This window comes from Dryobates pubescens, chromosome 25, assembly GCF_014839835.1.
Source record: "Dryobates pubescens isolate bDryPub1 chromosome 25, bDryPub1.pri, whole genome shotgun sequence".
Taxonomy (NCBI): Eukaryota; Metazoa; Chordata; class Aves; order Piciformes; family Picidae; genus Dryobates; species Dryobates pubescens.
Genome location: NC_071636.1, coordinates 8,534,204 through 8,556,132, shown reverse-complemented (window position 1 = coordinate 8,556,132; position 21,929 = coordinate 8,534,204). Strand labels below are relative to the sequence as shown.

At 46.5% G+C, this 21,929-nt stretch overlaps 1 long non-coding RNA gene across 1 annotated transcript in view; it reads left to right on the top strand.

The window, feature by feature from the left end:
* LOC128898535 (uncharacterized) overlaps nucleotides 1-20,559 on the top strand; it is a 32,848-nt gene extending 12,289 nt beyond the window's left edge. The window contains exons 2-3 of the long non-coding RNA XR_008462879.1: nucleotides 17,360-17,541; nucleotides 20,436-20,559. This is a non-coding gene — a long non-coding RNA (uncharacterized LOC128898535). The remainder of the gene's footprint in view (nucleotides 1-17,359; nucleotides 17,542-20,435) is intronic.
* Nucleotides 20,560-21,929: the final 1,370 nt, after the last annotated feature.

Sequence of the window (21,929 nt, the reverse complement as noted above, 5' to 3'; positions counted from 1 at the left end):
ACAAGCTATTGGATGTCCTTAGCTATATCAGGCAGAGTTTTGGGCAGAGAAGGGAAAAAAGAAGGAAAACAACTCTCTGTGAAGGTTTGTGTAACAGAGCCTATACAAGTCTCATATCTTCAGTCTTCATTACTTTCTGAAATGTGTGTTAGAACCAAGTTTCAATCAAGGTAACCAGTTTCCTCTACAAGCCAAGAAAAATATTTGGTTTATTTTCAGACCATTAGGAATAGTCTCTCAGAACAGCCCTGCTCCCCTTGCTTCATCTGGGCTGCTTAAAAGGAAAAAATAGAGTTGGGGCGGGGGGGAAGCACAATTTCACAACCATGGCAGCTGTGAGCTGCACATGGGTTAGACTCCAAAACAAAATCTTCACTGTGCCTTGGAAGAGCTTTCTCAGGGCTCGAGACTTAATCCACCGCCACAGCCAAAGGATTACTGCTGCAGTAGCAGAGCTGGGCAAAAGGCAGGACTTTTGTTCTGTGAGAAATGCGGTGGGTTGAGGATGGAAAGGGGAAGAAAACACAGTCAGATTTCTTCCAAAGCTCTGGTTTGTCAGGGTGTCAGCCCTAACAAAGCAGCACAATGCAGCTCCAGCCCCTTCCGCCTTCCATCTCCTGCTTTGCAGCTATGACCAGTTCCTACCAACCACAGTCACTGTCAGAATTCCTGCCTCCTCCCTTGGCTTTGTACAGCAACATAATCCATCACTGAGAGCCCTGCTTGTGCCACAGCAGTCCAACAATGCCTGCAGTCAGGCTGGTGGCTGCCAGTTATGGGAAGACTCTGCTGTAGCTGTTGCAAAGTTCAGCACAGCTCTTGTGCACCCAGGAGACTCTTTTCAGAGCCCCATTTTCCACGTGGTGAAAGACAGAGCTGTTTGCTCTCTGGGCTGCAGCCTCAGGAGGTTTGGATTTAGCTTATCATGTGAGATTGGGATCACTGCTCTTAAAATGTCAGCAGCAAGCTGTGGAACAGGAAGAGGGAGGGTTAAAAAAAACCTTTCCCGGGATGCAGTCTCTGCTAGTAAATGTCAGGTATTTGCACAGAAGAAACTTTTGGGACTGAGAGGTTTGCTGAGGGGTGGCCTCTCTCTGACAGTATTTCAGTTCTTTGCCAGGTGCCTGTCACCTGGTACTGTGGATCCTGAGGCTCTTGCTGCGGGATGCCTCACCTAAGGCAGTGCTAGGCTGGCTGAGGGGCTGCCACAGCATCACCTTACTGGGAGCACTGGCTTTCAGTGTAGGCAGATGCCAGCAGAGCAGGAGGGGCAGGCATAGCCATGTTAGATACAGTTTCTTCCCTGAAGGCCTGTAATCACTAGCAGCTCTGGGAAGCACCACCATGTTGTTGCTGTTGTTGAGAAAAAACATCTGGATCTTGCTGATGGCTCAGAGGACTCTCCGGTGGACTGCACAGGTGACTTGACTTTCACCTGTGTGGGGAGTTTACGCTGTGTAACCACAAGAGAGAAAAGCAGGAGGAGTAAGTGAAGTAAGAGATCTCCAGAGCTTTTGCTGGTCCAGGGGCACAGACTTGGTGCACTCTCAAGACAGACTTGATGCTTGAAGCAAAGCTCAGAGAAGCTTCTCTTTGCCGAGGGCCTGCTTGACAGGACAGGCATCCAGACAGCCAGAAGAAAGGGCTTTTCTTTTCAGCCATCAATTGTGACTCTACCTTTGCAGGACATGGAGCTCCATTTGCTCCAGGCACTTCCACAGCAGCTCAGGATAGTGCAGCCTGTTTGGCACAGGGCTCTGGTTTGGTACCTCCCTGGTGCTGCCAGGGCCATAACACTGCAGCACAGGTGTCTGCCAGGCCACCAGCTGCAAGTCACTTACAGACAACATCGCAGGGATGAGCACAACAGCAAGCTGAGGAAGGGACCTGAGCCATAGGCTGCTTTCACAGCTAGACAGGGGATGGTTAGGCATAAGCCAAGTGTTCTCACAAAGGAGCAAGCCAGGGCAGGGGAAAGTGAATTACATTTAAGGATTCAGACTGGAGATGCTGGAAATACTGATTCTCAAAGCAGTGGTGCAATCCTAGCTTCAGTTTCTGGCATGTTTCACATCTAAATACTCCCACCCTAACTGCCAAAAGCAGCAGGGCTCTACTGCACACCCAAGCCAGGGGAGACAGAAGGAAATGGCTTCCATTTAAGTGCAGTCACTTCCAGACTCTGGGCTGCTCAGGACATTGCATAGAAATAAGTAACCAGCCTGGTGTCTGATATGCTAGGTCTGGGAGGAAGCCTGGTGAAATCCGTGGAGTCCCACCTGCTTGCACCACAGCTCAGTACATGCAGTTCTTGTGATTTGTCTTGTCACACTGAAATGGGGACAAGTGCAGAGATGGGTACTGATTTGTCTTAAAATCCACCAAGTAAAAGTAATAGGCTGGAAGCTGCTTTCTTGCAAACTAGATTTCTTGTTCACAGCATTTAGCACATTCAAAGGCAATGCCAGCACACAAAACCCAAGAACTAAAGGCCTGTAATTTGGCTTTGCCATCTCTGGGTTACTGGAGTTGAGTGAAGGTTTCATAAGTTTCATTATGGTCTCAAACTGCAAGCCAGGTTCTCCAGGACATCCGCTGCAGGCAGGGATTTGGGTAAAGAGAAAAAGAAAGAAGCCTTTGCTTGCAGAGCCTGGGCTGGGTCTTGGGTTGAGGTTTGAGTGAACCTGGGCCATTTGGGTGGGACCATCTGAAGTTAACAGGCTGTGTGTGGTTTGGATTCAAATCTTGGCAAAACTCAGATCCGGCCTTGAAGAGCACATCTTGCTCTGCAAGCCTAGAAGACCCTTTCTGAAGCCACACTAAGGAATAAAATGAAGGGATGGGTGCTAAGAGCAGCAGCTCCTGGGCTTGGTCAGTGAGGGAAAGCCATGGCTGCTGTTTTGAGCTCTCCCCTCCCTGCACTTCTGCCCTGATTGCAGATCTCAACTTGTCAGAGGCCCATGGAGTTATCCTCAGTCCTTGTGTAGCAACTTTCCAGCCCCTAGAGAGGGAATAATTTCCTTCTACTCATTGTACACTAAGATAGCAAAATAGAGTTTCTGTGTGGGACAGTATTTAGTTACAGTGGCAGAGTGTGGTTTACTTTAAAGCAAAATCCTGAAGCTACAGCAACAGGGTCTCACCAGAACTGTCACTTTAGGGTAGGCAGAGATCTAGCAGTAAACATGAGCTTATACAAACTGTGGCAAGCTCCCACCAGAGCATTGTTCAAGGCTGAAATGACCAGCTGCAAAAAGCATCCATCTAGCAAGGGATGCACATGGGAAGAGGTGTGCATCATTTTGGCTTTGCATAGGCAGGATGGATGTTTTTCTCATAGGTTGAGAGTAACAATGAAGATAAATCTCTGAGAAAAACAAAACTGGGGCACTATGTTGAAGTGGGTTTTCATCAGATTTGTGCTATTGTGTGCATATCTTGGGTTTACTAATGAGTCAAGTGAAAAGTAATCAGGAGAAGTGCTTGGAGAAGGAGATTTTCTCCTATTTACTTTGGACGCACGTCCAGTGGAAAAAATATCTTCCCAAGCATTTTGCTTGGCGACATGGCCTGTTTCATTTGGAGAACAATTGATGGTGATGATGAGTGCTGGTAGATGTGATCACTGTTCAACAGCTCTTTGACTTGCCTGCAAGTCAAAGCAGCAAATTCCATGTGACTGCACACATGTGCTGAGGAGAGGGTGGAGAGAGAGAGGCAACAGACAAGCTGCTTGACACGTTTGATCAGATCTTCACCAAACTCCTTACCAGGCACAGTGGAGCTTGTTAACATGCTGCCCAGGATTGCAGCAGTGTCTTGCTGTGCTGATCCTGAGTGGCTTGTTGACTGTGCACTCTGCAGTTTGATGAGATACCACTGGACAAACACAGCTCCACTGTAACGCAAAGATAGGTTTAACCTATTAGCAGAGAACTTGCCAGCAGCTCTATGCATGGTGCATCACATTTACAGGAGCAGGCTGCTTTCACTGACTTTGTTTCCCAAATGCAATGGAGTATATCCTCAGCTGATGCTATCATGGAACTTTATTCACCCTTTCCCAGAATAGTTGTACCAGCTGAAGCCCTCCCTCCAGGTCCCAAAAGGAGGAAGGGAGGGACATGCACAGAATCATCCTGTCCCTTCACTCCCTGCCCTGGCCATTGGCAACTCAGCAGAGGGACTGTGAGGAAGGTTAAATCAGTGGATACCCTTTGTCTGTCTTCATTTCTGGAGAGGGAAGAGCCATCTGTCACATTCATTCCATTCCTTGCTGAGGGCTTCTCCGAGCAGTGGCCTCTGGTCCTGCTGGCTCAAGGGATAAATCCAAAGCAACTTTGCTGAAGCCTTCAGAATTGGTCCCAGGGTAACTGAGAGCAGAGCAGGGCCCCCGAGAGTTTCCTAAGCTTCACAGCCATAGCTGGAAGGCAAATAAAATGAGATTAACCAATTACAATTAAAATGAGAGAGAACTGCTATTGACAGTAATTTTGAATTTCCCCTAAAACCATTTCCAGCTGTGACCTCTGCCTCGCGCAGCGTTCGCCGGAGATCTGCCCCTGGTTGTTTGTTATAACTGCCGCTTCCAAGGACGCTCAGTCCTGTCTAACAAGAGGTTTCCTTGGCAAAGAGGGGGGAAAAAAAAGTGAAAAATGGAAGAGGAAATAATACAGGGGTATCCCTGAGCGAGCCCCAGATACAAGAACCCTCCTAGCAAGCAGACAAGAACAGCCAGGCAATCTCCAGGGAGTTAAGCAGAGTAGTGCTTGCATCAAATTCCCCCAGCTCAACACTGCGGCACTGTTGTCATGCAACTGTGAATCCCATCCTGGGAATACCCTAATCCGCATCAGTGTAGAACACGTCCTTGGTCCCACAGAGAAGCTGATGGTGCCCAGACCTTGCCCTTTCTTCAAGAAGGTAGGAAGGCTGTACAGGTCCACAAGCTTGGGATAATTATAATTATTCTTATCTGGAGATATCAAAGGGGTTTGTTACGCAGCAGTGCCGCACAACCAACTCTCATTTTAAGAGCATCTAGTCCTCTCATATTATTTAATTCCTTAACATGAGTAGGTGGTTTTGACTCATTCTTTGGCCTGTGCTACCATCCTCTAGCAGAATTGCTCCAGGTGCTGTTCAAAAAACAACTCTGGAGAAGATTTTGGCGGAGTAGTGAGAGAGGAATAATATAACTGGGTGTAGGTTTTCATTCAAATATTGTCAGCAACCTGCAGTCTTCTCTCAGACCATATATTGCTGCTTATCCTTTTGGAAGACTGGAACTTCCCCTTGGAAAGAGAACAGCACTTCAGCAAATCCCCTTCTCATTTCAAAACAACCTTGCCAACAGCACTCACAAGATTCAAGGCTCAGCTCTTTGGGCAAGGGAGTCTCGCATGCAATAAGAGATCAGGTGTTGGGACTGGGGTGTTCCCTGGGAGATGCCAGCAGATTTCTGCATGGGCTGATAAGGGATTAGCCTCCATCACCTGCATCATTTGTGTGTCTACAGGCATGTTCACTGTCCATGAACCATCTACATGCTGTATTTCCACATTCAATCAAGGGTACCTTGCAGGGGAGTGGATGTGGGACATGAAGTGACACAATCAAACTTTCTCTATCATGCAGTGTAGCAGGATCGATTCCCATGCTGCAAGGAGACAGAGATGTGAGAACTGTGACTTGAGCCACTGATTAGGAGTGTAAAAATATAGAGAGAGTTGCTATTTTTACTCTTCAGTCACAGAAGATGAGAGGAAGAATAGACAAAGGTGCATCTTCTCAAGGCTGCACTACCTGGGTCAGACAATCTATTAGATTATTTATACTGTCATCTGCCAGCACTGAAAGCCTTCCAGGTGCTGTAGCACTCTGCCACTGAGGTCAGCACCACAGTCACCTTTCTTCATGATTTCCTTTGTCACTAGAGCTTTTTAAGAAATGTCTTATCTTTTAGGGATGAGGTCTGAAAGCAATTTTGGAGACTGAAATGCTGGTTATAACCCCCACAGCAGTTATACTTCCTTAATTTGGGATAAATCAGCCAGCATTTGGTGCTGTCACAGCTGGGTGACTTTCAAATCAGTTTCATCTAAGCAACTGTCTGCCTGCACTCAACACAGTCTAGTATCTCTGCATCTGCAATCACCATTGTTTGTTTTGCAAAGTACCTGACTTGTATCTGAATTGTGACAGCCTGCTCTTTAAAAATTCCCATGCTGGACACTCCCCTTTGCCCTAGGTAGTCCATCCCAGAGCTTTCTGGTTTTGCTTGGCTTTTCCTACAGACCTGTCTAAAACTTCCTTGCCATAAGTTCAGCTGACTTCTTTTTGCCCTTCCCCAGATTCTGGCGAACAGTTGCAATGCCTTTTGCAAAGATTGGAAAATCATTATCATGTTCCCCTTATTCTTTTTTAGACCAAACAAATTCACTTCCTTCCACCTTTCCTTACAGGTCATGTTTTCAAAACCTCTCTAGCATTCATTTTACTCTCTGCACACACTTGTTAGTCCATTATCTTCCTTAAAATGTACTACCCCAAAGTGAGTGGATGAAGTCTCCCACTACAAGGCAAATCTTTTCTGAGCCCTTATCACCTTCATCACATCCCGTTTGGAGCTGTAGCCTATGCAGCCAGACAAGGCATTCCCAACCTTATTTTTCAGCTACGTTTTCTTGGGTGATATTCAGCCCAAACCTTAAGGCACCTATAGATGTGCTCTTTGTCTTCAGTTCAGTGCCTCTTCACTGAGACTCAGCAAGGGGCAGTGCCCTCTGCTTTTGGTTTAGTTTTCATAAAGTAGGTCAGCATGGCTGAAACCAAAAAAAAAAAGGACACATGTCTCAGTCCCTCTCTCAGTCTGAGTTCTCTTTGCGGAAGAAAATAAAAGGAGGGAGAAAAATATATCCTGGATATACTAAACAGCCTCATACCTGCCTCATAAGATCTTACAGCTCTTCAAAATATTTGCTTAATCTCTCAGTATCTTGGCAGGGTACACAGGTATTAGCACTCACAGGTGTTCTTATCCACTGATCTCAAAATATTCTCCTCGTTTTAAACATGGGGAGACTGAACTATTTGGAAGGTCAGTTTTCATAGGCAACAGAGATCCCCTGCTGCATTTAAAGCCAGTGGAAAGTGTAGGTTGCAAGCCAACTGGAGAATTGGGCTTTAAGTGACAGGCTGAGGTCCCCTCAAAAGCTAATACCACAGCCAGAAGCCAGAGCCCAGGTTTCCTGAGTGTGTCTAGAGTCTGATGAGCAGAACCAGGCCACCTCCCACACAGTTCTATAAACACACCTTGTACAGCTACATGGTCAAACTCATGCTGTAATTCCCCAGGTAATCATGGCATCATGGCATTCTGGAGAAGACTTGGGTTGATCGCAACTTGCTCATTAACTAGAAATCTTCTTGTTCATCTAGTATTGGGTTGCATAGCTGAAGAGCCTGTTAAAGAAAACAAACAGCACCTGCACCAAGCCCTGCTGTACCCCAGCAGTAAAAGATATTAATAGTTTCCAGCTCTGCATCTTGCATGTTGGCTTGCCAAAGCTCACCTGCTCTGTGTAGAATGGGAGGCTGCTCAATGCTGGTTGCTCAACAAAAGGCTGGTCTGTAAAAGACAAATCTGGGGGAATTTTTTGAATTCCAAAAATAGACAAGGGGAAAAAAATGTGCCAGCAAGATGGATCTCATTTCATTTCCCAAATCCCTCTGGTCTCCAGAATTCATTCTTTGCTCTTAATGTTTCATGCTATGGCTTATTTTAGTCTCCTTAGTGGAAAGTTTAAAACATTTATTTAAGGGCAAAACTTCAGCTGGCATAAACTGTCACAGCTCCCTTAGCTTGAGTTGCCTTCAGCAGAGGAGCTGCCCTTTAGCATTTAAATTGCTTATTAGAAAGTGGAAAACTGAGTTGCTTGAAATCATCTGCAAAGACTAAGGAGAAAAGAATATAACAGAAGGGGCCACAGTATGGATTTCAGCTGGGAAACAGTCTTTCCACATGGACAGGTGCAAATATGGAGCACTGCTGGTGCAAACTACTCTTCAAATCTTTCCTTATATCCCCCTCCAAAGTGGCTGCCCATGCTCCCCTAGCAGCTCTGAGGGACTGGTGGCACCATATCTTACTGGGCAGGTGGAATGGTGGTTGCAAGCAGCTCTTGCAGGACAGTACAGGCTGCTGCTGAGCAACAGCAGTCTAGAGTCCGGGAGGCAAGCTAAATGTCTATGCCCGAATGGTGTTCCTTTGTGCTAGGGACATGTGGCCAGAGGCAGGGTGGCCAAGGGGGCTCTGATAAATGTCTTCCAAATTTTAACTAATTGGCAGAAGGTCTGACTTGGAACAAAGGAAAATCAGCAAAGGTGAAATATGTTTTTCTTTACTGTCAAGCTTAACAAGCAGTCATCTGAGCTTCCACCATTTAATGATGTTGGGTCCTGTCTTGTGCATCCTGACTTAAACTGAACCAAGCTCACTGGTTCTCTGGTAAATCACATCACCAGGGCTATTCCTGATTGACACCAGCCTGACTAAGACCAGGGGAGACTGCCAAAGCCCAAAGGATGGGAACAGTTACTTTGCCAGCACCCTGGCTGGATTTGTGTCTCCATAGGAATTCATACACTTCCCTTTGCTTTTGCAATGGCACCAGCATGTTGATGAACTGCAGTGCTGCTATTTATCCCTTAATTACTCCCATGACTCACATTAAAGTAGCAATTTTCCACAGAAGCAAACACAAGCAGAGCTGACACCACTTGAACTGCTTTTATTCTGAAACACATTCTGTACTTTGAGTTTTTAGGGTGGCAACTTTGGAGACCACTCCGTGTTCCTGGTGCTGAGGTTTGCCAGAGTTAGGAGGACTGGGACTTACTGAGGGCTCCCTTGCTCCAGGATGGGGAGGAAGAGTTATAGCCACAGGACTACAGCCTGCATGGGGCTGAAGACCACTCAGCATGCTGTGATTTTGGGGTAGATAGACACTAAGCATAGCTCAGGACAGGGCAGTTCTTGTCTACAGTGGTTCCTGGGTGTTCTTAGGACATGTTCATCTGCTGATGTTCCTACTGCGACACTCCCTCTGTTTATCCTGTGGGCATCTCAATGTGGGCTGCTGCTCTGTGTTTTCACTTGTCTCAAGAGGCTCGATCAGGGAGAGCAGCATGAGTGCCATCCATGGATCTTATCTGGGGATATTCATCCTCTCTGTGCATCATGTCAATTACAGGTTCCACAGCTGGGTGGGATCCTCCTTGGATGAGTCATTTGTTTACTGTAATAATTAGCAGGTAGATCTCAGCTGCATCCTTTGGGCCAGCCCAGCATCAGCTCTTCTGTGGGGTCCACATGAACTTCAAATCCTCTGAAGCTCTTTCACCGTGCTTGACCCCTGTAAAGCAGTCTGCAAGAGAGGGGGATTTTTCTTTACAAACCTACCTTGCCTTGACACCAGGTTTGTCAAAAATCACCCTAGTTTTGTTCATTTGTGAAGCCAAGAGAAATGGGGCAGAGATAAAGCTGTTTGTCTGATTCCTCTAGTTGTAGCTGCCATTATCTATAGTAATTAGATGTCCATAGTGTGGTGTCCCAGTGCTATTTGCCCTGTGGGGCAGAATTCCTCACTCCTCAGAGGAATGTTTGTCTATCAGAGAATCATCCACTGAAGAGAGACCTTTCCAGAGCTTTGCCACAGGCAGCACACCCATGGCAAAGTGAATCCATCCACATCCCTACCGGTAGCCTAAGAAGAGGGAAAATGGCCATGCACTATTGTTTCCCAAGGCAGAGACCTGGCATGTCCAGTTCAGATGTAGGTATGGCAGTGCTCACAGCCCTCAGCCAGGAAACAGGACACAGTCACATAAAACACACCATTTCTGCTCCAAAATGATCCCAGCATGGTGGAAAAGGCAAGAGCAAGTACATGGGTGAAGAGAGGAGTGATGTGGAAGCACAGGATGATGAGAGCAGCGGCACTGTTGCAGCACCCAGGGATTGCCAGAGGCACCTGCTTGTTTTTTTTCTGGGTTTTGCTTCACACAGAGAAGAAAGCAGGGCATGGTGGAGCTGAGGGACCAGAGCCCTGGAAAGCTTGAGGGAAGCTGGCTCCAGACAGGCAGCAGTATGCTTTGGCCACTGCATATTTTAAGCAATTGTGTGATTTGATGTAGAGTAGAGCCTGTTAGAGTTTGCTGGTAGCTTGCTTACACTTTGTGAAGATAAAGTTGCCTCCATATTCTGCCCCTGTGCTGCCCACACATATAGCCTTTAGCTTTGCAAAGTGTGGCTGTTGCACACCTTTGTCTGTGCACCCTTCCCAGGAAATGCCTATAGTAATGGTCTGCACAGGAAGCATCTTCAAAGGGAGAGTGGGAGAGGGAGGTGAAGCCCAGCAGACCTGGACTCTTCAAGACCATGTGCAGCTTCTTCCTCTCCAGTTCCTCAGGGCTGTTTGCTGTCTCTTCGTTTTGCTTCCCAGGCCCCACACATTACAAATGTCTTTTATGAAGACTTGTCAGCCTCCCACCATGCCAGAGTCCCATCAAGTCTCTTCTCCTCTGAAGAAATAACTTGTAAGGGCTCAGTAGCCATGACTGAAGCCAGACTTTCAAACGAGGCCAGCATGCAATAAACCACTGGGGTTTTATGAAAGCCTGGCACTGAGGAAAGCCTTCATTTTCTCCTTCCGCCCCACCTCCCAGCCTTCCCCCCCATACTGGAACTGGAACTGAAGCAGTAATAGAAACATTAGGCTGAATAGGCTGAGTATCTCTTCCCGAAAGGACATCTCTCTTCATCTGCCTTCTCTCTCTGCCAGGGTGCTGATAACCAATGGATGTCTCTTGGAGCCGTCTCCCATGGGACTGATGGAGCTCACGTCCATGGGAATTTTCAACCCAGGCAGCAGAAAGAGCTGGGAAGGAGAGCTGGAAACAAGCCTTCCCTGGCAGAGAAAGAGATGGGACAATCAAACAGTTCTTCCAGCAGGCAAGGCTGAATTTAGGCACTACAATCCCCTACTTTGTGCCTAAAAACCTGAAGCTTCCAGGCATGAGGCCAGGATTTTGACTTCCCCTTCAACAAGCGTGGGTTTGACTCAGTCAGGGAGACAGAACAAAGTGCATCAGCTCACCAAGTGTAAGGAGAGGTACCTGGGTGAGCAGGGAGTGGGACTTGCCCTTCTTCTCTTTCTACAGTCCTTTTTCAATCAACTTTGAATGATGGCAGCTGAGAAGCACCCACCAGAGAGGAGTCAAGACAGGAGCAGACAGGATAGGAGACATGCCAGGTAGGGTTGTGATGCCCACCACCCTTTTTCTGTCCCACCCAGAACTCATGTCAATCACAGAGCAGCTCTTGTTTAACTCAATGCAACAGTGTTGTGGAGGCTCTTCCCACAGGTGCAGGTACAGCAGGATCAGTGCAGCAAAAAACAACAGAAGCAAAGGAACTGAAAAATGTCTGCCCAATGTCTCCCCCATGAAAAACTTCCCAGTTCCTGTGTCCTGTCACAGGCTTACCGCCTTGACTTCCCTCACACATTTGCCAGCAGCAGATTCTGCTTTAAAATATTTACCCTTTTCTAAAGTGTGAAGGCAGAGCAAGAGGACTCCCTTCTGCTTCTCCATCTTCAGGTTTAACAGAGGACTTCATCCGAAATGTGAAGCACAAATCAGGGCACCTCCACCTGGACTATTTAGCTTGAACAGTCAAACTGCAGTCTCCCTTGTACCAAGCGCTGGCCCTGCCCAAGGCCCTTGTCCTCTCAAGATGAAGAAATATCAACTAAGTAACATCTACTTAAGTTTTCTTTTTCCTAGAGGCTGGTGTGGGATGACACCAGCAAGTGGCTTGTGTTTTCACAGGTAGGGGCTCCAGTCTTGTTCCAGAAAAAGAACTTAACTGCTTCTTGCTTCTCTCAAATCAGGGACATCTCTTGAGCCCAGCAGCTTCAAAGACACGTCCCCCACACTCTATCATAACAGCATTTAGAAAGCAGTTTGAATTTCTTCCAGCTGGCCTCATGTTACAGAGATCCCTATCAGCACCCGGGAGGAAAGAATTAACAAGAAAAACAAGCATCTCTTTAAACTCCAGAAAGAAAAGAAAATGCAAAGAAAAAGGCCATGTAAAATCATAGATGTAGCCCGGCGACGTCCAAACAATGTGCTCTTTTCCTAGGGTTGGTTGAGGTAGAAAGGAGCTTGGTGACTGGATTTTCTTGTGTCAGATGGAGACTTCGAACACTATTGGCAGGATTTCATCAAAGCCAGATGCTTTTGCATAGGTACTGTCCCTACAACCTTCCTCCCAGCCTCTGGAGATGAGCACCTAACCCGAGTGTTAAGGAAGCTGGGAGTCGGCAGAGCAGACAAGTCAATACACATGGAGCTCCAAAGGCATCTGCTTGGCTCCTCATGACAAACTCCTTTTATGCCGCCCCCAAGGGACTTCTTGTGATTCTCTCTTCCCCCAGAAAAGCATCACAGTTGCAGACTTCTCTTTTACCAGGAGATCAAACGGTCAGGCTTGGGGTAAGCAGTGGGAAAGCCTGGAACAGGCAGCTCCCTTGGTAGCAGAGAGCTTCCCACACCCAAGGCACTGCCCAAATCTCAGCCAGTCGGTTTTGTTGTGGTTATTGCTGAGCTGCCTGCTCTTGTGTAGCTGTCCTACTCCCCAGCCCAAGCCCTGCCAGCCATCCTCAGCATCTTTCCTTTGGTGCACAGACTGACTTGCTGACATGTGAACAACTCCTTTTAAAGAACAGATACACTCATTTTCAAAGAGCAGAGTCCCTCGGGCAGCTGGGGAAAACTGGCAAAGGACACAAACTAGATTTGTTTTTGCTTTGCACTCCCTGTGGTTCTTCACATGAAGAAACCACTGGCATGAGATGAGGCTTGAAGACCAGAAGTTGGTGTCTTTGCGTGTTAGAAACCATTTCCATTAGCAAGCCTTACAAGCAGTGTCTCTGTTTCTGTATTTGTGATCCCCACAGTGCTATTTTTTGTCTTTCCCAATACTTTCTCCTCTTCCCTATTCAGTCTGTTGATGGGCTCTCTTCAAAGGAGGGTGTTACATTACACCATCACTTCTCACACTGTTCTTTTCTCCAGTAAATTTCCATTATGATTGGAAAAAAAGTCTGACAGCCATCACCTCTGCTCTTTGATGACCTTTGGCTGGTTATTGAACTGTTAGTCACAATTTAAGTGTCTTCACTAGCTCTAGCTAAGTAAAAGAAAAAAAAAAAAAGATAGATACACAGAGAGATATAAAGATTAAGGGGAGGGGGGCAGCAATTTGTGGTTGTTACTGGCCTAAGTTTAGTTGGAAAGGGGTGCTGCACCAATTTACCCCTTCCAAGACACTGACTTGATCTGACAGTGAAATGTTTCTCACTACCAGAATTCATCTATTATCTCCTTGGGTTTAGTGTGCAGCTGAAGGAAAAGTCACAAGATGCAATTAAAGCAAAACTTAGAGATTGATGTTTCAGCTTCAAGAGTCAAAAAAAGTGAACTTGAACATATGTAACTTCAGAGACAAAACTAATCTTCCCCTCTTGCTGAGAAGATTCACATAGCAACAGTGAATGGGGCTTTCTTCAATTTGTTTTATCCTGTGTGTATTTAAGATAACCCTTTTTCTCCAGAATTTCATTTAGCCACTCATACCACAAACACAAGGACAGATGGTCACCAGATCAAACTTAATCAGCATTCTGTATGCTGGATTTTGAGCTTAGAAATTCATCTGGTTCTACTAAAACATAGTCTGAAACCTGCCTGATGTTTAACTCAACCACAGAATTGTATTACATTTCTAAGCCTCCCCATCCTCACAAGAGATTGAGAAGGGAACCATCAGGCATTTTTATAAAGGGGTTGATTAGGAGTTTAATTATCAGAGATCAGAATCTGCTCTGTTACTGGTGTCTCACTGGAGAACAGCTTTTATAACATAGGACTGCAGCCCAATCTTACCCATTTGTTTCTCCCTGAAGTTTGCCACAGGGCTAAATCCAGCCCTGCAGGAAGAGGAAGCAGTTTTGTTTACATCCCCTTACACCACACTGAATTCAAGGTCCAGACCTTGGCAGTGCACCCTCAGTCAAGGCAATCTGAACTATTTTCCCATGGTTTCTTCTCATTCCTCTTCTCACCAGGCTCTTCCCTTTTCTCCCTCTCATTGCAGGGCTGAACTTCACACAAGTGCCTGCATCCCAAGAAGTTGATGTTGCCCAGACAGGACAAGCCACCAACTCTCTCAGGACCAAGGACCACAGAGGAGGACTTGGAGGCTTTATAAGCCTTTTAGGCTTCTACATGCCCATGAGCACACAGGTATCCAGGGGCATCAAAAGCCACAGCAAAGCCTCTTTTGTGTTAAGTAAAGACAAGGTTTCACCTTCTATCCTTAAATCCTCTGTCCTTCAAATTGGGGTGGTGATCTTTTTGCCCTCTTCCAAAACACTCAGCTATTTTATCCCTCATGCTACACTCCATTAGAGATGTGTATACCACAGCACCAAACCTCGCTGCCTTTATTTGCATAACTGTGGTATGGGGCTGACTGGCTAGAAACCAAAACCAACTCCAAATGGCACAGAGGCGACAGCCATCTGTGTCTTTTTTCACATTTGGTTTCATTGTTTTAGGATCAAATCCAACCACTGCGACCTACAGTAACTCTAGACTTTTCAAGGCTCAGAGCTTTCCATATAGCACGGTCTGTGGTTTCACTGTGGAGAGGCAAACCTGGAAAAAGCTTGTTGGACTGGATCAGAAGTATTTTAGTTAGTGCAGCAGAAGCTGCCAGTGGTGAAAATAGTGCTCCTGGAGCATGAATGAACGGAGTGGTGTTTCGTTCTGTGCCCATTAGAGAATTTCATCCTCACTTGCCACTATGGTTGTGCTGGGCACTTTGCTCTGGAGATGTGTTTCCTTTGCCACATCATAAATAAAATGCTCTTTAGGAGAGTCTCATGGATGGACTGTATCTAGTGGTTGCTAAAGGTTATTCTGATGATGTATATTCAAAGCTCCCTGGTTTGGCATTAATTAGCAGAATGTACTATTTTGCAATTTCCCAGCACAGACATATCCAGATTCCTGCTAGGAACTGGAAGCGGCATCACCCAACACCCACATCTCCTCCCAAACCAGACAGCACTGAGACAACCCCTCCCTCACATGAAGCTTGTGTGTCCCCCACAGCCCCAAGGCAAGGAAGGTGCATGGTCTTGGAGGATGCAGGATTATTTTGCATTACAATAGCAAGCTATTTCTAACAGGCCTGAGGCTGGGATCTGCCTGAAGGGCTCTCCCATGGGTCCCAAAAGCACAGTGCCATTAGCTGGAAGCAATCAGAAGCTCGTGATTTGGCACGTGGGCGGGTGTATTTCTGATGTCCAGGTTGGAGATTGCTGGTTGCAGTAAGCTGACGCCCACAAGAGCTCAAGCCCCTAAAGGACTGAAGGGAACATCTGACCCACACACTGATTCGAACTCATGGCACAGCACTGGGAGAAACTGGAGTATACCATTCCCTTACATTAATAATTTCTCTGGCTTTGGTTGCTACAAGCTAAAGGTGCTTCCTAATACAATATTAGGCAAAATGTATAGAAGGTGGTATGGAGGCTGGATTCTGCCAAGAGAGAAGGAGATACTTGCACTTTTTCTGCCTATTTTATCCCTGTCTGAAAAGCATTTGCTACCAGTCCCAAGCTGCAGAGATAATTAAATGCTGTACCAACCAAACTGCCAAAAGATGAAAACTTGTGTGCTTCAATGATATTGAACATAATTTACCATAGCTAAGCAGATCCTGTAATTAGGAAAGTACCAACTAAGACTCGTATCTTCCTGCTTAGGCATCCCACCATGGTTAAGTCACCTTGATGTTTGTGGCTTCTGAGTTGCTTGCACAGGGCTGAGTGCTTTTCCACTGACTTTGGTGCACCGTTATTTTTGCATCAGTGCAGAGGCTCAGTTTTGTTTCTTTCCTAGCAGTGGTTGTATCTTGCCTCATGTAAGGACCATTGGCCTCTGAGCTTTATTGTTGGAGCAGTTTCTTTTGTTTCTTTTTGTTTTCTTTTCACAAGAGTTGTCCTCTTAAGCAAGCTACATGGTATTAAGCACATCCTTACCCATGGGGCACAGTTACAGTCCTGTAGCTGTAGCCCATTGTACCCACCACAGGGGACAGCCACCTTTAGAGCCTACCTCCAGTGTCGCCATCCCTATGGCACCAAAGCTCCGCTGCAAATCAGCCTTTCCCAGCACCATGGCTTCTGGTGCTCTCCCCAGTGCAGTAACAGCCAGGCTCATATGCACCAGTTAATTTTCTTTTTCACGCCTCCAGCCTTCCTACAGATAAATTTATTTTTTTTAACTCAGAAATACATTTGCTGCCAGTCAGATGCCAACAGCTCCCAGTGCCAAGAAGATGCAGTGCTCCTTCTGCTTGCTCTGTTTTCCTGTGAACTTTATCAGTTTTTGCTTGTTTCTCCATGACCTTTGGAGCCCATTCAAAGTCATCTGCCTTTTGCTTTGATTTAATTTCAGTACGGTGCATGTTGCCAGCTGATTTCTTGCCTGTTTTTACACATCGCCAGCAAATCACCACCTCTTCATATTGTTTAGACAGTCATCAAATCTCCACTTGCCAGCTCTTTTTGTTAATGGGCTGGAAGGGATTGTTACATCTAGCTGATGTGACCAGAAAGGGACCAGAAAGCTGCTTAATTACAGCTAACAAATCTTTAAAGCCTAATGTGGGACTTTTACAGCCAGAGTGAGGTCTGGCCTGTGTTACAGACCCATGGTCCACCTGTGGGTCTGCTGGGCCTCATTTTTCCTCTGGAAAGTGCACTTCAGCTATCACAAGCACTGGCTCCACTGTGCTGGAAACGTATCCTCAAGTTGTGCCAGAGATTTGGCTTGTGCTGCCTCTGGGATGGAGACAGTTTTTATTGTAGAGCTGGGTGGGACCTCCTGGGTCCTCTCCTACAGCTGGTCCGATTTACATGTAGTCTGGGATCAATGGAAGGTGAAGGAGCCTGGTGGCTTGTAGCTCTGGTTATTTCTGCAATGTTAGCAAGAGTTGGGGTGGACATGGGAGCCCCAGATGAGATTCAGAGTTCACAAACCACGTTTAGGCTTAGCTTCAGCACCACGGAGCACACAAAGTGCTGCTTCCATGCCTGGAAGCCTCCATGTTTTCATGTATGCCCCAGGAGAGCTGTATTGAGGCCCATTTGTGGAGAAAGGCAGGAGTGCTTTCTCCATGAGTTCCATATATTTTTCTGCACACTTCTCTTTACAGCTCCAGGTACCATGCTTGATGGCTCATTTAAGAACAAGACATCCTCTGTGGGCCAGGAGTAAAACCCACATGTCTCTCCGATACAAAGGACAGTCAGAAAGGGAAGGCATAGCACATTTGACCCAAACCCAGCCTCACCTGGGCACCATGGGCATCTCCCACTGCATAATTCAGGAGCTGAGGTATGTATTTCTTGAAACACAAACATGGTGTACATATCATTAAACTATTCTGACTCTTTTTCTCTGTATGGGTCCCCAAGTCCCTAAAGAAGACCATTTAAAGAGATAAGTGCTTACTGGTTATATGTAACTGTGACTATTTTACATAGCACAGAGGGTGTAGCATTTTCAAAGGTGGCTTCCACACTTCTGGGGCTCTCCACAGAGATTTAACTTTTATTCTTTCTCCTTTTTTGGTTTCTTTGTCATAAATCACCAGAAGAAAAACATTCAGATGTTCCAAATGAAGTAAAAAAAGCCAACAGCATGCCGGGAACAAAAAGTAACCCATGATTAGAAAAAGTGAGTGCAAACAAACCCAGCCTTTTCAAGTGCCCCTCTCCCCAGAGGCATGCCCTGCAAATGCTAACAAGGCTGGCGTGACAAAGAAAAGCAGGAGCAGCACATTTACAGGTAGACACTCAGGTCAGTGCAAAACCTCATACCATCACATCTTGCTCTGCAAATATCAGTGTCCTTATTTAACAGCACAGACAAGCCAATCCCCTGACAGAAGTGGGGCAATTTATAGCCTTAGCTATTTGCGGGATGAGGGGCTTATTTTGCTGTCCTGCATTCAAGTCTTGCAGTATGTTGACACAGGGTTGTGGGCCACGTGTGGCAGAGAAGCTCCTCAAAGAAGATTGAGCTACGCCTGGCCCCCAGGAGCCCAGGGTGCCTCTCACTGTCAATCTGCTGCCACAAAACCATTCCAAACTCTGTGTTAAATGAACAAGAGTGAGGCTGTGGGCTCCAACCCTGGCTCGTTCTGCATGATTCAGTCCCTGTGGGGCCACACGGCCAAATGCTGGGGGAACTTCAGTATTCCTCCAGGCAACCAAGAAGCCAAAGAGGCTGCAGAGGTCAGGGATTAGTTCTGGCTTGGCTCCAATACGGTCTCTTGAGCGCTATCTGAATCTCAAATGTGCCATGTCTGCAGTTATGTATCTGATCCAGATTGAAGCTCATTTTACTTGCATAGCCTTGCAACAGAGCTCAGCACAGCTCAGTAACTTAGTGCTTGCCAAGGTTTTGCATTTTGCACTGAGATCTATGCTGCTACCATCACCCACGATGCCAAGTCAGCCCACACGTCCTCCTGCCACCCACAGAGTCACGCGCTCCAAGACAAAGCCAGGTGATACCACATCTGGAGGGTTACTAAGCCCAGAGAGGGGTCAGCCCTGAGAGGACACATCCCAGGGGCCTGAACTCAGCCAGCTTGCTGGCTTTACAGTGTGCTGCACATACATCTAAAACTTCTCAAGAAAGGCTAAGGAAAAAGGCACCACCAGAACCCTGGAGCTATAAATCAGCCTGAGACGAGCCCTTCTCTTGCTGTTCCAGTGCCCACGTGTGGCCGAACCCTGAATCTTTTGCTTTTGTTGCACCCAAGTGCATAGCAAACTCTTTGCAAAGAAAGCAAGTGTCCTCTGCTGGCCGCAAGCAAAAAATGCATGTTGTGATCCCCCAGCTAGGAACAGCACTGGAGCACGGCTGTGTTCTGTGGAGTTTGTGACCTGACTGTTTTAAAGACAGATGATAAACCAACCGTGAAATGGAGCTACAAGTTGACTGCTTGCAGCATAGACAAAGGAAGGGAGTCAGGGTCTCTGTGCCTTCGGGTGGGGAGTGCAGTACTCCACTGCTGAAGGGAGAACCTCAAGGGGGTCCCCCAATACAGCCTAGGTAAGGCCTGAGCTAGTGGAGGCTGGAAAGGAGACAGTTGCACAAGAGAGGCTGAAGATCGGAAGTGCCCAAGGCATGGGAGCAGAGGAAGTCTTCAGCAGCACAAAGCACATTTTGGGCAGAAGGGACGTAAAAGCAGGGGCCAGAATCCAGCTTGCATTTGTGCTCTGTATTTCTGAAATAATCCCTCAGAGATCAACAGGGTTTCACATCTTCCCCCATCTGTTCCTAATCTGTTCGCTTGACAGACGCCAAACCACCATACCCTGTGTGGAAAAGCACAAAACAAAATACAAAGCCTTACATCTCCCCTGGTCTTATTCAGAAATGTTCCCCAGAGCCTGGCTCTGTTCATGCCCCAGGCATGTGTGGAGGCCCAGGAGGAACTGGGGACAGATCTGATGTCAGCAGAGTTTTCACATCAAGACCAGAGAAGGGGTTGTCAGGGCACAGACTGTATCTGATGGAGCATCTTTATGTTTATGCAAGCCCAATGAGTCAGGTTGGTGATTATCTGCTGCTGGCATTCCTCTGCTGCCAAGAAGCCTCTGCTGACATCTCAGTCCTGGTTTTCCAGGCATTGCAGTCTTTACAGCCAGAGACAGACCCAGGCAGGAGGTGGGCAGAGAAATGGGAGTTGCCTTGCTAAAGGTCACAGAGCACATAGCACTGGAAGAAAAACCAGGACCCTGAACCCCCTGAGAGCAGCCTCTCATCCTAGTGGTGTTTCCAAGTTCATCCCTGCTGTTGAGGACATGAGCAACAGCACCTTAATGGTACCCATTAATACTTTATTTAAGGCTGAGACTCAGTGACTACAGCACTGCCATTATCCATGCCATCTCTGATAGTAAATAATACAGGACAACTCCCAACATCTAAAGTCATTCTATCCTAAGATGTTCCATCCTCATCCTATCGATCGGAAGGTCTGAGTGTTTGCAACAGCTCAGACAGTAAATGGGCTTCCTCTCTTCCTTCCAAATACTGAAACTGGCTTTTTTTCAGGACACTGCCATGTAATTTACAGCTTGAGCACCAACTCTTTAACAGTTGCTAGGTTCTTTGGAGTCCTTTGAAAGTGAACACTATAAGAAGATACAATTCGAGACTGACCGAAAGTTTCATGTCCGCAGGTTCATATGTGCCTGTTTTGGTCTTTTCAGCCAGCTAATGGAAACCAATTCTGTATCTTCAAGGCAAGATGAGAAGGTTTTACTGTTCCCCTGACTAGTAACAACAGAGAATCGATACAGCTCTACAGCAGCCAAATGCCAGCACGTCTCTTCATCTCAGGTAAGAGAGAGAAGGGAGGGATTTCCTCCTTGCCTATCATTTGTTTAATCAATCTGAAACACAATCCTGCCAGCCTGAAAACAAACTGTGACAGTTAAACACCTGCATGATTTGTCCAGGATCCCAAGAACAGGATATCTGTACAAGGTTTGAATGAGCAAAAAGGCAGGCTGGCAAAAGGTTCAGCAACTCTATAGGAGAGGGAAAACGAGCTGCTAACATCACAGTGTGCCCTGCTCTGTTCAGACACTGCTTCACCCTAGCCCAAGCCCAAGTTAATTTAATAAATGAAAGCATCCTGTTCCAGCTCAGTTTGGCAAAGGTAGAATTCAGGGCGACTGAGAGCTCCTTCGCTTACTTGGCGTGTTTTGCCAGTATCCCCCAGCTCCCTGAAATGTCAAAAGAAAGATCAACAGAGTGAAACAAAATCTCCAAAAGAAACACAGCATTTTTTTAAAACGTCCTCACAGCAGCAATCATAATAAAAATACAAACCTGAGGTTTGTAAAAATCCAGCAATAAAACCACAGACATCTTTACAACTCCCAGATACATGGTGCTCCCCAGCAGCAAGCTCACAAACCCTCCCAGATGCAAGGAGCTAAACTAGAACTGGGGAACAGACCTAATTGTTTTACAGCCTGAAAAAAAAAGGGAAAAGGGGGGAAAAAAAGCCACACATGACACCAATTTGCAGGTCATTACCAGTCACCATTAGGAGAGAGAAAATCCCTTCATTTTTTCTCATATGGAGACTATGGAGCAGCTGAGTTGTGCAGTGGTGGAATGCTACACGTAGAAGTAGATGGTTTGTGTTCAGCTCTTTGTGCTGTTTCCTGGTCTTTTAAAGCCCTTTTATTTGCAAGTCCAGATAACAGGCATCCACACATCCCTAACCAACAGTGAGTCTGTTCTGTTCCACAGGAAGAGAGATCATCTCTCTAAAAATGGGAAGCAGGCCCTTGGGCAGTGTAGCTCAGCTTCCCAGGATGCTCTGGCAGGTTATTTAATATTTCTATGCCTCAAGTGCCCCATCAGCAAGAGGAATTCTGTATTTCTGCCACTCTTTGTCCAGCAAAGTTTAAAGCTCTTCATGTTCCAACCTTAATGATTCTATGATTCTGTGTGGGTGCTGTTTATTAAGAGGAGGCAACAGAGGACTGTGGTGGCAGCAGGTTAGTTGTGTGCAAGGTGGTCAGACTCACCCACATATAGAGCAGGATTATAAAGCACAGCTGGTGGAAGACTTTCTGGACTCCCTTGCAACCATTTAGCCCAGTACTTCCTTATGGGCTTTACGTCACTCTTCAGTTGATCTTGGACTTGGAACTGCCCACTTGTTTGCCTGTACTGCGGGGGGAGGT